General features: G+C 47.8%; 1 non-coding gene across 1 annotated transcript; it reads left to right on the forward strand.

Annotated features, from left to right (window-relative positions):
* The first annotated feature begins 11,977 nt into the window (after positions 1-11,977).
* Trnaa-ggc (transfer RNA alanine (anticodon GGC)) lies at positions 11,978-12,049 on the forward strand. The gene has a single exon. It is a non-coding gene; the product is annotated as a tRNA-Ala (tRNA).
* Positions 12,050-15,268: the final 3,219 nt, after the last annotated feature.

The raw sequence follows: 15,268 nt of genomic DNA on the forward strand, positions 1-15,268 counted from the left end.
AGCTTCTACTTGGACTTCTGTCCACATCCATCTAGGGCAATAAATGGCTGTGGCGCAGATTCCAATATATAATCCACATGGAAGGATTAATGCTCATTCGGAAAGTGTAAATCACCCCACCATGCAGGGGTTAGCACTCTTATCTACTCCTGGGGACGTCTCAGGCAAGACTGCAAGGTGGAAGGAGTGGAGGACTGTACCTGAACACACACACATTCAACAGATGGTGTTGATGGATACTCCACATAGACATCATTTTTTTTTTGCCATCCTGAGGATCGAACACCCCCCCCAAATAATAACACTATGAAAAAAAAAAACCAACAAGATTTATCATATTAGTGGGCACATGGAGCTATGCAAAGAGGATCCCAAGAGGGATCCCTCAAAATAAAAGTGATTTCAATTGTCTTATCACGTTGCTTCTTGTGTCTCACATTTCCCACAAAACCTAGCCCAACACACGCTTGTCCATCCTTCACTTTGTGAGTATAATGAAGAACATCACTGAGTCAAACATTTTTTCAGTAAAGAAAAAGGATCAGAATCTCAATTCATGAACACATTTTCACAACGAATGTATCGCAAATATATTTCATGTGTATATGTGTGTATGTACTCACACTATATTTATATATTGGTTTGCATTATATATATATGTATTTACACATTTGTAGTGTGTGTGTGTGTAGGTGTATGTGGAGAGGGAGAAGAAGACGGACTGAGTTCTAATTCAAGAGCTAATCTGCTGATTTACAGTTTATTTAGGTGATACCATTTTAAAGTGCGCTTCCATCACTCCCATAGCTTACTGTAACAAAGTGTCTCATGAAGCCGTACTGATGGCTGACCTGTTCTCTTTCCCTAATGTGTAAGGCTTTGGTCTGAAGAAGTATGTGTGGAACAGATAAAGGCATCAAGAACAGCAGACAGGATCTTTCTGAAACGCTGGACATGTGACCAGAACCTGCCCTCCTGAGAAGGCTCTGGGGTGGCTCTTCTACAAGGCGCTGAGACACACCTCCTCCTTCTCCACCCCCCAGAGCATCTTGTGTTACATCCAATTTTCACTCCTTTACTCTTCCAGAATAACTAACTTAACATACTGAAGATGCCCATCTTAGAAATATGAAGCCTGTTTGAAATATTTTAGAAAAATTAAAGGCATGAAGACATTCCCCATGTTTTCCGATGCTCTCCAGATGTTCCACAGAACACGTGCCAGTTTCCCCACAACCAGGAGTTCTTCCTTCCACAGCTGGGCTTCCTCTTGGTGACTCTGGGTTTCCTCTTGGTCTCTGTGGGGTCCTGCCTACAAGTGGTCAGCCCCAAGCTGGGGCCTTGGCTAGGGGTCGCTCCCCTCTCTGGCAGAGTGGCAGGAGGAATGGGGGCTGACTCTGGCCCACCTTCCTGTCTGGACAGCCATGACCTCCAGCAGCCCTGGACACTCCTGCTCTGTGTTCACTCTGGTGATGAGTGTTCCTGACGGGGGAGCTCTCTGCAGCCCCGCGGGCCCTTCTCGGCAGCAGGGCTCCCTTTGCTTGCCTGTTGGGACAGACTAGTTCTAAAGCTCCGAACTACGTCCGGCCCCTGGCGAGTCAGTTCTGGGGTGCGGGTGCTGCTGGGGGTCTCTTGTCTTGGCTCTGTGAAGCGACGTCCTCGCCTGCGAAGGGCCGAGGTGCTGTGACTAACGATGCCCTCTGTCCAGCTTTCCCTAGTCCAGCTGTCCCCCAGCCTCTGCCTCTGTGTTCTGACCTGTTGCTGCTCTTCATGATGAGAATCAAGACTTTCCAGGAGAAGCAAGAACACGACTTCCCAACTCCTTGGCCTTAATCTCAAAGTAATATATTTACTAAAAATGTCGGAATCTCTCAACCAAAAGTCCCATGATGGCATCTGCAGCTGTGCTGGGTTGCCCAGGGCCTGCATGTCCGGCAACCTGACTCTGATAGGGTCTGTCTGTCCATCATGATGCCTGCACATTTCTAAGAAGAAAAAAAATCAAAGAATCAGAAATTTCTTCAAATTTAGGAGCAGGAGATGATTTATTAACAAATACCAGGGGGAAAGTGGTGTTGCTTTTCATCTCCTTCTAACATTAAAGCGGCTGTCAGAGGAGTGGTGGGAGCTGTTTTCCCCTCTGTCATGGACCACCTCTCTGCACCCCATGAGGACAGAAGCATGATGTGGCCTGGGCCCACAGAAAGCTCTGCTCCATCTCTTACACCTGCTAGGTATCCTGCATTCACTCAAGAAGGTTCCAGGGCTAAATGGCCAGAGAGGCCCTAGTGAAGGGGCCTAGCAGAACTCAGCTGCAGCACGGGTCACTGGGAGCCTCTGCTGCAGGGCAGACCGTGGGGCTTTGCAAGTCCGCTGAAGGCCAAGTGCCCACCGAGTGGGTTTGGCTAAGTTGCTCGCAGAGCTGCAGGGATCGCCCTGTGCCCTCCCGCCTGCTTACCTCCACTCTCCTGCTTACCTCCTCCAGGCTAAGTGGTTCTGAGAGCTTTCTGTTTGGGAGTCTTCATGCATATTTACACATCTATTTAAAAATATTAATATTTAAAATGTAATTAAAAGATCCAAACCCATTTTAATGTTAGAAGGAGATGAAGAGCAACGCCCGTCGGCGTCATTCGGATTCTGCAGAGAAGCTCTGGCTGGCGTGATCCGGTAATACCGAGGAGCAGTCTCCATGCGCCCGTTTCATTATTAGGCAGGTCAGTGGGATGATGGGCATGAGGTCTGGATGCAGCTTGGCACTTGGTGCTCCAGGCACACATGGTACAGAGCTGGTGACAGCAGGGAGGGGGGAGCATGAGAGTCGATGGCCAGCAGGACCCGAGGCTGTGGCCTGGGAAGGAGTGGCCCTGCTGGCAGCAGCAGGGAAGGAGGGCTCTCTGGTTAGAGGAGAGCCCTCCTGCTCTGAAGACTGCGGAGCGGCCTGTTGGAGGCAGGCGGGAAGCACTTGCCCATTTCGCTGACATCAGCTGACTGGTGTGGAAGGAAGTCTGGCTTTCTCTCCTCTCCCACCACAGGTTCTAAGTTGACCCACCACTAGGTCTCTGTCCACAGGAGGCTTCTGTGGCATGTTCAGAGCAACCAGCCTGAGAAGGACAGAAGTCACTTCATGGGGGTCTCGGGGTGGGTTGAGTGGTCGCGGCTGAACTTACCTGTACATAGGACTGAACTCATGCAGGGCCCACAACCCAATGCCATCAGGAAAAGTGGAGATGACACAGAGGCCAAGCCACACCCACTGTCCAAGTCTGCCTGCTGAGCCTGGCACCCTGCAGGCAGGGCTCCACAGGCGCTCATGGAATTTCCCCCAAACTCTAGGCCACTGTTTTGCTTTTTACCATTTAGCCAAGCCACGGGCAAAAGGGATTCTGCAAAGAACTTTAAAAAGTCAACAAGAAACATATACAACATATTAGGAAAAGAACGAGCAAACCATGTGAACTCAGGGTTCACAGAAAAAAAAAAACCCAGAACTCAGTGGACATGTGATTAAGAGGCTCGAGTTACTCATAATTAGAGAATGCAACCAAGATCCCCAGTTTTCCATTTGACAACAACCGCACAGAGACATTTTAAAACCCATTGTTGACCACAGCATAGAAAAGGCATGCTCCTTGGCCAGGCACAGTGGCGCACACCTGTAGTCCCAGCGGCTCAGGAGGCTGAGGCAGGAGGATCACGAGTTCAAAGCCAGCCTCAGCAATTTAGTGAGGCACTAAGCAACTCAGTGAGACCCTGTCTCTAATAAAATACAAAATAGGGCTGGGATGTGGCTCAGTGGCCGAGTGACCCTGGGTTCAATCCCTGGTTACACTCCCCCCCACAAAAAAAAAATAAAATAAAAAGAAAAGCTGTGCTTCTGTACATGGCCTGCTGCCTGTAAATTGGATCCATCTCTCAGGGAGAATATGGTAATGGAAAGCAACTTTAATTCTACAACATGCTGATGGTATTGGTGTAATTCTGCTATGAGAAATTTCCTCTAAAGCCATACAAAAGCAGTAACTATTAGAAGAGTCATGGGCTAGGGTTGTGGCTCAGTGGCAGAGCGCTTGCCTAGCATGTGTGGGTACTGGGTTCGATTCTCAACACCATATATAAATAAATGAATAAAATAAAGGTATATATATATATATACATATATATATATATATATATATATATATGGAAAATCACAGCAGCATAATTTTAATCAGAAAAAAAGAAATTAAACCAGAAATGCCACTGGTGGGGATGGGTGAACGACACCAGGGGGTCACTGGAGGATGAGAAGACTCACCTGCCCAGGAGACGACCTCCCCACTAACTGCTGATTCAGCTGCCTCTCAAAGTGGACCAGAGGTAGACCCAGGGGGAGACACTGTTTCTCTGAAAATAAACTGTTACAGGGTGATTCTCTCTGGAGAGAGAGAGGAGGGAGCTGGCAAGAAAACTCTGTGAACTATTCTCATTTTAATCATGTGGATTCTTTTTGTTTTTCTGTTTTTCTTTTTCTTTTTCTGTTTTTGGTGAACTGATTGAAAATGCAAATCAGGGGCTGGGGTTTTGCTCTCTCGCAGCACATATGAGGCACTGGGTTCTATCCTTAGCATCACATAAAAATAAATAAATAAAATAAAGGTATATCAAAAGAAAATGCAAATCAAACAGGGAAGGAGGAGGAAGAGTCCCTGTTGGATGAAAAGCGGGTCCTGCACCCATGTTTCCCAAAGGGGTTTCCTCAGGGTAGGTCAGTTGTAAGGCAGAGGACCTCAGGCTTTGAAGTGAGCTTCCACTTGCACCACCGGGGTCTGGAGGCAAGGGGAGTATCTGCCTTTCCACAACCCAAGGGAGATGTGTCACTTTCCCTCTGAGGGGCGCTCCCAGCAAACGACTGCCAGCAGACTAGGACAGGCACCTGCAAAACGGCAACCCCAGTTTTTACGTCCCCCAGGCAGGACAGAGTGTGGCTCCAGCTCCTATCTGCAGTAAGCACAGAGAAAGTGGCCTGGGAGTTCCATGGACAGTATGCTTATCTGGAGAAAGACCTTCCCGAGGGTTGCGGTTCCCAGGCGCCAGGCCACCCTGGGGTCCTGGACCTCTGGCCCTATGTTCTGTGCTTGGAGCTGGCTGTTCCATATCACTACTGATGTTCATGTGAAGCACCAGATCACTGTCTCCCTCACAGGAAAAAGCAGCCTGCCACCACCCTGAAGAACAAGGGTGCTCTGGTGCCTGGGTTTTTAAATTAACTTTGAATTACATATTGATTCCAGCCATATGAAATTTAGCAAACAGTGCATTACATTTAAATAAATTATAATAATCAAGCTCCTGTGTTTGAGTTAAAGCTTTTTATTGCATGATTTGACCAAATACTATAAAAACCTCATTAATTTGTGTGCCACTAATTTGTAATTTGTGATGAAGCAAAACCAGGATGACTGGGTGGGGGTGGGGTGGCAGAGGGAGCTTGCTTGCAAATCCCTTGCAGGCAAGAGCTGGCCAGAACTGTAAACAAGGTGCCCCACTCTGATCTAAATACTTAAGAAAATAAACTTTACAAATACCTTTTAGAAGCATCATTTACATGCATACAATTTATATGCTAATTACAAATCATTCCAGTCTCTGTCCATTCACTAAAATGATTCCCTTGAGAATTCAACAGGGCTTTCTTTTTCTTTTCTTTTCCTTTTTCTTCCCCTTTTCTTCTTTTGTCTGCTCAAATTAAGTTGCTATTATACTGGAAAGTTACAAAATACATGTCCACTCACAATTTTCATAATTTAAATGGAATTTGTCAAATTAGTTTAAATGAGTAAAATTTCCGTGTTTTCCTAAGTATCACTTTTACTTTTTTCCTTTGCATTCTAATGTAATCCCGAAATGCTGGGAATGTGCCCCTAAGTCAGAAATCCTGGCTGGGTTGTAGGACTAGATAAAAGGTAGAGGGGAGGAGATACCAACTCTGGGGTCCCCGAAATTCAATTTTATGAGCAGTGTTTGAGTCTAGGGTGTGTGTGTGTGTGTGTGTGTGTAAAATACAGTTAATAAATGTTTAGTTTGGATACTAGGGGAAATTTCCAAATTATTTATCATCTGAAGTCATAATCCACATTCAAATGGAAGATTTTTCTCTCAAACCCAGGGCTATGATGCTCATTGTGCCAGAAAAAATTGTATCAAATATTTAGGTCTTAGCTGCACATATAAGTAGATTTCCCAAGTATTGACAAAACAATAGAAATGTAGATCTACATGACCTCTCCAACCACCCGGCCTCCAGAGACATTGGAAGCCACTGTGCTCTGGCAGGACTGGGCCAGGGAGGAGGGAAGCACCCAGGGAGCTGCCTGTGCCCAAACCACCCTGGCCATGCCTAGTTGGCCAGCTCTTCTATCCCCAATTTATTTACTTTACTAATTGGGTTACAAAATAAAATTAACACCACCCACAACAAACACCCTCCCTGAAGCCCTGCAGATCACATCCTGCATCCAGGAGCACAGCTTTAGCTGCTGATGTAACTGCACAAGCGCACATGATCACGAGAGAGACTCACTCGGGTGCTGAGACCTAGCAAATGCCATGGAATTTCAGTCTCACACAATGTAATTATTCTTATGTGAAATATAATTAATGAAGAAAATGCCTCAGATGTGTGGGCTAGGAAGGCAAATATAACCATCCTTTATTGTGCCTTCAAGGTTAGAGTTATTACAGCACTTATAATTTTATTATAATGACCCATAATGAGGCTGCACACATGTGATCTGGTCGACATGCTTCTGAGGACGGAGGCTCTCCGGATGCCTCATTAAGTATTTTAGTATGTATTTATGTGATTTTTGCTCTGCCTCCCAGTTTTGGTGGCAACACGGCCCATGTACAGGCATATGTACATATTTTAATAAAAATACTACCATTAGAGATCATAAAATGATTACAATGAATAGATATTAAGATGTCACAGCTGTATAACCCATTGCTTTTATGGACTCCCATCCTGAATTGTTTTATGGCCGATCATAAACCTATTAAACCACCTGTAATAAAGGATTGTAATTAGTGATAAAGCCTTGTTGCTCAGTGAGCCAGGACAGTCATACTTACTTTGAGTTTTATTGAAAGTAATCAAGACGAAACCTTCAGCAATGTCAAAGAGCAGTCTGAGAACAGGCTGCGTCTTCCATTTAACCTGCCCTGGGACTCTTCTTCCAGCTTTGTTTGGCTGGTGAGGAGGAAAGGTTGGTTTGTTTTGCTTTGTGTTGTTTATTTTGTTTGCAAACATGAGGTGCAGGAAGCAGCATTCCAAGGGAAGATACGCTGGCCAGTGGGTCCCTTGATGGTTTGGCCCTGCTGTGGGGGCTGTCCTTGCGCTGCACAGTCAGCATGCAGGATGCAGCAGCCCTGCACTTGCTGGCCTGCAGCCAGGTGACTGGGAAGGAGATGTCCCCAGAACCTGGCTTTGGTGGATCTGGCCAAGTGGGCAACCAGGAGCCTGGAAAAAACAAGACAAAGCACGTGAGCTTTCCGCTATTGGATGAAATTAGCTTTTCCTTAGACAGCCTCGGTTGAATGTGAACGTCACCGGAGGCACAAAGGCCCATGCTACCCAGCATGCTGTGGCCTCTTTGTGTGGGTGTGTCTGCCCCCGCGGGATGATGAGTCGGCCAGCAGGCTCCGGAGGTTCTTCTTGATGTTCTCATGTCAAAGACGATGTTTCCAGCTCCCTCACATGAACTCTCCCATCCCAACCTCAAAATTCAGGGTGGAACAGTTTTATCAGGGCTGAGAGCCTGGGATATGTCTTCCCAAGGCCTCAGAAAGGGTGCTTTTGTGGGGATGGCGAAGAGGACGCATCGCCAGGGCAATGGGGTCTGCTGCATCTGCAGCTCCGCTCTCTCAGCAGATGAAGAGCGTCCCGGGCCCCTTTGGGTCTGCTTCGTGCAGAGGAAGGCTAGTGTGTCTTGGAGAGTTTCCCATTTCCCAAGTGAACTGGAGACAGTAACCACTGGGTAATTCACTCTGGGCCTAACCAACCCAGGACCATATCAGAGCGAGGACCAGTGCAGGGTCCTCTGGTTTCTCTTGCTCTTCACTCCTTCTCACTGGGCTATCCACCCGGGAACTGGCTTCTCACAGCACTGAACAGGGCAATAGAGAAACTGCGGTAGCAGATAATCAGCTTCCCTTCAATGCAAAGCACATACCTCAGTGGTTGACACAGCTGAAGGCCACCTTGTTCGTCAGAGCAGCAGCAGCTTTGGACCCCTATCTTCCTCAGGGAGCTCAGGGGCCCTGCACATACATGGCCAGCAGCAAGGGAGGCAGATATGTTGAGCAGGATTTAAGGCAAGAGATGCTGAGTAATTAATCCAACACTAACCAGAGGAGTCAAAATTAAATAGAATGTTAAGTGTCCAGGCAGTCACAAGAGCACCCAGATCTCCCTCTAAAGTCAAGGTGGCTGAACAGAGCAGCAGAGATGTGTGCATGTTGTCCCCTTACTGAGAGTCTCCTGGTTCAGTCCACCCTATCACACGGTGTGCGCTTTCTCTTTGCACAAGAGCTGCATAACTAGAGGGTTAGCATAGTTCCAGGGAGATTATAAATAGAATTAAAATATACCACCCCACTCCATGTCAGACTGGCCACCAACTTCCATCCCTGGGGATCTGCATGGAATCTGGGGCACTGAGGACTGACGGCGTTAGCTAGAAAATCGGAAACACGGCTTGTCCATTTTATTTCTCATCCCAAGCGTATCCTGAGTTGTGTGGCTAAATGGGAAAGCGCTAGCAATTGGTCAGGTTTTAAGCTACAGAAAGAAAGTTAAGCTTCTGCACCGCCTGGCCGAGATACCCGCTGTAAGCTGACAAGTAATTAAACGGGCCTATCTATAACAACTGTGCTCTCTGACTCCGTGAAACTTGGATGTAAACCAAAGGCAAGCAGGGCCAAAAAAAAAAGAAGAAGAAGCTGGAGCGAGCAGAGGGGAGCCTTGGAGCCTGGGTCCCCCAGCACCTCAGGGCTGCCTGCTGCAGAGTCTCCTGGACTTGGGCTCCTCCAGGTTTGCAGCTAGATGGCAAGGGCATGGCTCCTTCCACCATTGGCAGTGGGGAAGGGTGAGTCCCACTGGAGACTGAGCCACGTGTGCTTCGTGACTCCCTAGAGTCTTGGCTCTTTCCTGACAGCAAAGTCCTGGACACCTTCCCCAGAAACAAGGTCAGGTGGGTGCACCCAGCAGACGTCAGGGCTGAGGCCCAGACCCTTCCCGGTGGTCTTCTTGGGGCTGATGCCTTCCTTACCGTGTTCTGAACACAACCTCCCCCTCTCTCTTTGCCTCACATGATCTTCACCCAGACACAGCCCACACTTTGCAGGGATCTTGTGTGGGGCCATATTCCTTGTGTACAGGTAGGAGAGCCAGGGCACTGGCACCTTCGAGTGGCACCAAATCATTTTTTACAACCACAGCCCAGGGTACTTTGTGTACAGGAAATTAATTGGTTTAATGCATTTGAAACTAATGCTTCGGGCCAGTTATCTCTGGACTGAGATGGCTTTTTGTTTCCAAAATGAGCAGAGGTTGGGTCCTTCTGTGTGCCCAGCCCTGAGATGAGGGACCAAGGTTGGGTCCAGGGGTAGATGGGGGTAGGCTGCTTGGGTGAAGATCCCATTCATGAGCACAGTGACTCCCTGACCCCACTGTTTGCCTGAAAGTAGACACCCATGTTCCCCAACTTCACCGTGGAAAAAGTGTTTGCAGTAGGATTTGAAACTTCTCTGTGAAAAGTATAAACATCAGAGAGGAACTACTTGTTCTCCCTTAAAATCAAAATCCCCCCAAAGATGGAAGAATGAACAGACATTTGTTGGGGGTCTAATTGCAAAAACATCTAATGTTTTCTTTTCAAACCTGTTAATGCTTTCTCCGTCCTTCCTGTTCAATGGACTTTAAGCTGTGTCAATTTCCAAGCAGTTAAAGTTGGAATTACTTGCCAGTCTCCAAAATGCAGAGCCCCGTCCAAGACACATCCAACACATCCACACATTCTGTTTAATTTTCTCCTAATGAAAAGTGTGACAAGCAAATAATTAACCTGAAAAGCGGACATAAATCAGAGTGGATAGTCACAGAACAGATCGCTTTTTAAGACTGCGTTTTAAAAGATATGCTTCAGAGAACGCCCACTTGAGTCTTTTAAATTACCTGGCTCCCACTGTATGCGGCTCCTGTGTCAGGCCGCTCATTCCATGTCATCAAATGGGAGGGTTGATGTGCCTCAGCATAACAAATTACTGGTGTTGGATTTATTTCAGTGAACTCCCTTCTTGTGCCTTCCAGAGAGTGAGCCCTGGGTTTCTCAACATGATGGAAACAACCAGATCCTAGGGACATTAGAGCCACAGCAAAGGGGAACAGTGACCAGCCGCAGTGACATTGTCTTTTGAACAACAAGTCAATGCAGACAGAAGTAAATGACAGTTAATTACAAATTACATTCTGGTTGGGGCTGAGCGGCTTCTTGCCTTGAATAACGATCAGGCCCTGGGGCACGCACCTGCCTGCAGAGGACCTTACTTGGCCAGGCTGGGTGCCGCACAAGTTTCAAAACAAGCTGCTAAACACGAAAGCTTATTGGATTACAGAGATTTAGGAAAAAAGCATTCAGGTCTCCTGTGGCCACTGCAGGAGGAGGGCGGAGGGGGAGGGATCTCCGGAGGACTGGTCGCTGCCCCCACAGGGCTCAGAATGCAGCTCATGCTGGGGTGGAAGATTGGACGGGTCTTCAAAGGCTGGCGAATGTGTTCCAGGTGCCTTAGGAAAGCCGAGGTGCTGGTGACTCCAGGGGCTTCCCAAGCGGGAGAGGCACCTCCTTCACTGGTGCTGCGTGGGATGTTCAGCTCACTGGATACGAAAATGCTGGAGTGTGTATTTTTATTTTTAATCAGAAAAAGATTTTCATCATCGCCTGCAGACACTTTGATTTACTAATAATGTTTTACAGTTTTTTTTTAGTTTAAACAGTGAATTTATTATGTTTTTAAGTCAAATTTCAAGTTAATACATTTGCAAAAATAAGACAATGTCCAAAATAATTAATGTCATAGCTGGTGTATTGAAAAGACCTTGGTTTTTTGTAATTCACTAAAGTAATTTCTATTCATTTAGTTGAGCTAAATGCTTATTGTTAAAGACAAAAGACCCAACAGTTTGACATTGAGCTCATTATGTACATTGGAAACAGTGGGCAACCCAAGGCCACACGGAGGGCCACAAAGCCCAGGACTGGGGGGCGGGGAGGGCTTCCAGGGATTGAAATGCAGACCACACCATCTCTGAGATTCTTCATTTAGACTGATTAAAACTTCAAAACAAAGCTCTTTGGAAACAGCAGTAGAACATTGGGGGTGGGGGCAATCAGTAAACTCTGGGAACTTTAATGGGTCTCTCTCCCTCCTTGCTAAGAGGGTTCTAACAGCCCAGATTACACTTCCAAGCTGATTTGTAAAATCCTTTAAATTTTTAAAGAAAGTATTTGGAAACATGCAGAAAATGTGCTTTTCGGAAGGGTGTGCTGTTGGAAAGCTGACCACACCTCCCTTCCCTAAGCAGCTTCAAGGAGGTCAGATAACAGAGCCTTCTTGTGTACTGTCAGCAACCTGTGTCTGTGCTTTCAGCTGGGGCACAGCGCAGGACCAGCCACGGAAAGAAGTTCCCCTTTTCTGTAAGGAACAGGGTTCCTCATTACAGCCCACACTCTGACTGACGGGGACAATAAGAAATATTTGGCCCACAAGACATACTGCTCTGCTTCCTCAGTGACTTGAGCTTCTCAGGGGACACAAATCATTTGCATATGAGCTTTCCAGAGACCAAAAAAAAAAAAAAAAAAAAGATTAGGTCTCACAGAGATAACACTAAAATCAAAACATTTCTTTTCATCCAAAAAGAATATCTGGGGGTGCCAGGGGTGTGGCTCAGTGGTAGAGTGCTTGCTTGGCAAGTATGAGGTCCTGAGTTCAATTCCCAGCACCATTATAAAACAAAACAAAACTATTTTTTATGCTTTAATCATGAAACTGAACCAAGAACGCTTTGGGGGAGAGGCTGTTCAGCATGTGTAGGTCACCAGGGGTTCCTCTAAAGGCCACATGCCGCACAATTTGAATGCCACATTTAAACTTAGTTGGAAAATAGCTTCCTTCTCTGTGCATGGGCGGGAAGCTGGGGTCCGGCTTATCAGTGCTAGGGTGATGCTGACCACAGTGACAGTGACACTTGAGATCCATCATGTCAGCTGTGGGAAGGGATCCTGCAGGGCCCAGGCAGGAAGCAGGAACACTTAACCCTCCCAGCCCCAGTCCCAGGCTGCATTTCACACTGCTCTGTCAAGTGTGGGCAGCCTACAGAATGACTGCCGTCGGACGAGCACGCACCGGGCTGCCGGAAACACTATTAAACTGTATCATGAGGGGAGTGTTAGACAAGGCCTTGAGCATGTGCCTTGTTGATCCCTTATGAGGCCTTCAGTAGGCCCGTGGCTGCTGGCGAGGCTCCGGCCTACACGGGAGGGCAGGGACTCACCCACCTGGCCAGTGGACTCCTCTTGGAAAAACTACCCAGAGGGACTCTGAACCAGATCTGATTGACAAGGCGGCGCCTCTCAGAATGTCTCAGCCAGGACCCTGCAGGTCGGCCCCCATGCTGTGTGGGCGGTTTGATATTAGGAGGGCAAATGCAGCCGTGCTGCGGGTTCTGTGTACATCCTCAACAGACAGGGGCAGGTGCCAGCGCAGCAAACACAGACGGAGGCCATGTACCATTTTATCACACCATCTACTGAACACTGCATTGTGTGCACGGCAGTGGTGAAAACAAGTGTAAATGACATCTCAGGGTGCTCTTTTGAACTCCTAAGATTCCAAGTCTGATTGTGGTCCCACTGACACACATAAAAGTTGTGTTTCTCTGTTCACCGAGTATTTTTTAGGAGCTGAAATTCAGTTTTACTTTTCACTTCATCTCAGTTGTGTTTATTTCTACCTTCTCTTTTGTGAAGTCACAACAAGCTTTTCTCGGGTTAAAAGTCGGTTGAATAGTAATATGCTTCTTTCATGTATATGCAAGACAAAGATCTTTTCACACCTTGATGAAATGAGCATAAATTTAAATGCTAATGAATTGCCTGTGACTGGTTGGGAATACCAGAACTGCATTCACACAAGTGGAGGTCCCCGGGAAGCACAGGGCTCTGGAGGAGGCTCGGGGACACGGATGGATGCTAGTTTCCGCACCCCGAGATGGCTCAACCAGCCATACCTGACGGTGGTGAGGAGGCAGAAAGTCTTCCTCAAGAAAACTTCGAAAATGAGAAATTGAGGCCAGTCAAAGGCAAACCCAACCCTGGGGCATGAAATCCTCCCTCGGGCAGCTCTTTGGGAGTGACAGCCACTGTGGCCACTACCTGAGGACCTGCTCCATGCCAGGCTGAGCTAAGGCATTCTTGGCACAGCGTGTCCTGGCAGCATGACAGTTAAGTTGTAAAGTGCTAGGGACTATCAAGGCCACCGTGGCTGGCCCAGGTGCCTCCGTAGACAGAGGAGGATGTAAGGCTGGAGAAGCCTCAGGACCTGCTGGCCTCAGTGTCTCCACGTCTGTCCAGAGAGAGCAGGAAGATCACCACCGCAGCCTCTGAGCCAGGGATTTCCCAGGTGCCTGCACCTGCCCAGGCTTCCTGGTGGCACTAGTGAAAGAAAGTGGCGAGGACTGATCACACCCGCCCCTGGGGTAAGAAGCAGGTTCAGTCAGGAGCCTGACGGGGCTGCTCCAGGGCAGCAGTGAGGAGGCAGAGCAGCGGGTCCCCTTGAACGTCCCCTGTCCAGGCTAGAATCCTGGTTAGCCTTGACTGACCCAGGCGGCAGCCCCTGATCTGTGGAAGGCAAGTTTCTTGGGAACAGAGACAGGCAGTTTTCCTGTCTCAGACGGTGAACAGGGGAACCGTCATGTCCCTTTGTCTTCTCAAGGAGAGAACAGGGAAACCAGTGTGTCCCCATCTCAGGGGCCGGTAAGTTGTCTCCCATCTCTCAGTGAGAGAACGGGGAGAGACCGGCCCGTCTCCAGGCTGGTAGGTTTTGTCTCGGGCTACTTTGTATTTCTTGGGAATAAGAACAGGATTCATAAAGTGGGGGTGGGGTAAAGGAAGAAGGCTGCAGTGTGCCACCCATTACTGTCTCTTCTCATGTTCAAGTTTAATATTCTTTTCAGCCACATGCACCTGCCATGAATTTTATAAATTTCAGAATATTTGGAAATAAAATTCCAGCAAAAATGTTTTAAATTTCACAATTGTAGGAAAGAAAAAAATTAAATTAGATTTTATACAAAATGATCTTAGGAAAAAAAGTGAGCCATTGACCTGAAAGAATATTGTAAATATTTTCCAATGTTTTATTAAATTCTTAGCCATTACTCTTGGTGTAGTGGGAATCAAGAGCTTATAGTACTTGATAATGTGTTGATGTCAATTTGCTGTCTCCCTATTTTTTTCTAAACTGGAACTAGTCAAAATGCAGGAGAAACTTAGTGTTGGAGGAATAAGTTCCACTGGACAGGTGAGTTCTGAAAATCCTTCATTAACTTGTAAGGGAGCAAGCAGGTGCACGTGAGGCAGGGGCTGGTTCTGCAGGAGGCCCCCCGAGGCCTGTGAGTGTGAGGCTTGGCCTCCTAGGGGCACTGCTGGAAGGTGGTGGGACCCAGGAGGTGGCTCCCAGGGGAGGTTGTTAGATTTGGGGGGTGCTCTTCACAGGGATTATGGAACCCCAGACTCTTTCTCTTTCTCTTTGCTTTCCGCCCCTTAAGGTAAGTGAATTGCTGGGCCCTGTGCTCAGCTGCCCTGTGGTCCAGAGCAGTGAGGCCCGGAGCAAGTGGGTCATTGATCTTGGGCTGGAGGCTCCAGCACCTGAGCTGAGCCGACCTCTTCTCTTCTAAGCTCCTGCCGCGGGCGCCTCACTGCACTGGCCAGCTGGGCAGCACAGTAGGCGAGGAGGGAAGAAGGGCAGGGGCAAGTGAACCCTGCCTCAGCTGGGCAGAGGCAGATGGTCCCCAACAAGACCTGTGACGCTGGTGTCCCTGTGACTGTAGAGGGGGGTGGTTGGGAACAGAGCTGGAGCTTTCCCTTGACTGTGGCCTGGGAACTCTGCAAGGCCCCCGACTTGGTTGAAGGGCCCTCCCCAGCCACACTGTGCCTGTGCCTCTGGG

This window comes from Marmota monax, unplaced genomic scaffold (genome assembly GCF_021218885.2).
Source record: "Marmota monax isolate L192 unplaced genomic scaffold, Marmota_monax_Labrador192_F-V1.1 WCK01_AAM20220418_F8-fsc00082, whole genome shotgun sequence".
Taxonomy (NCBI): Eukaryota; Metazoa; Chordata; class Mammalia; order Rodentia; family Sciuridae; genus Marmota; species Marmota monax.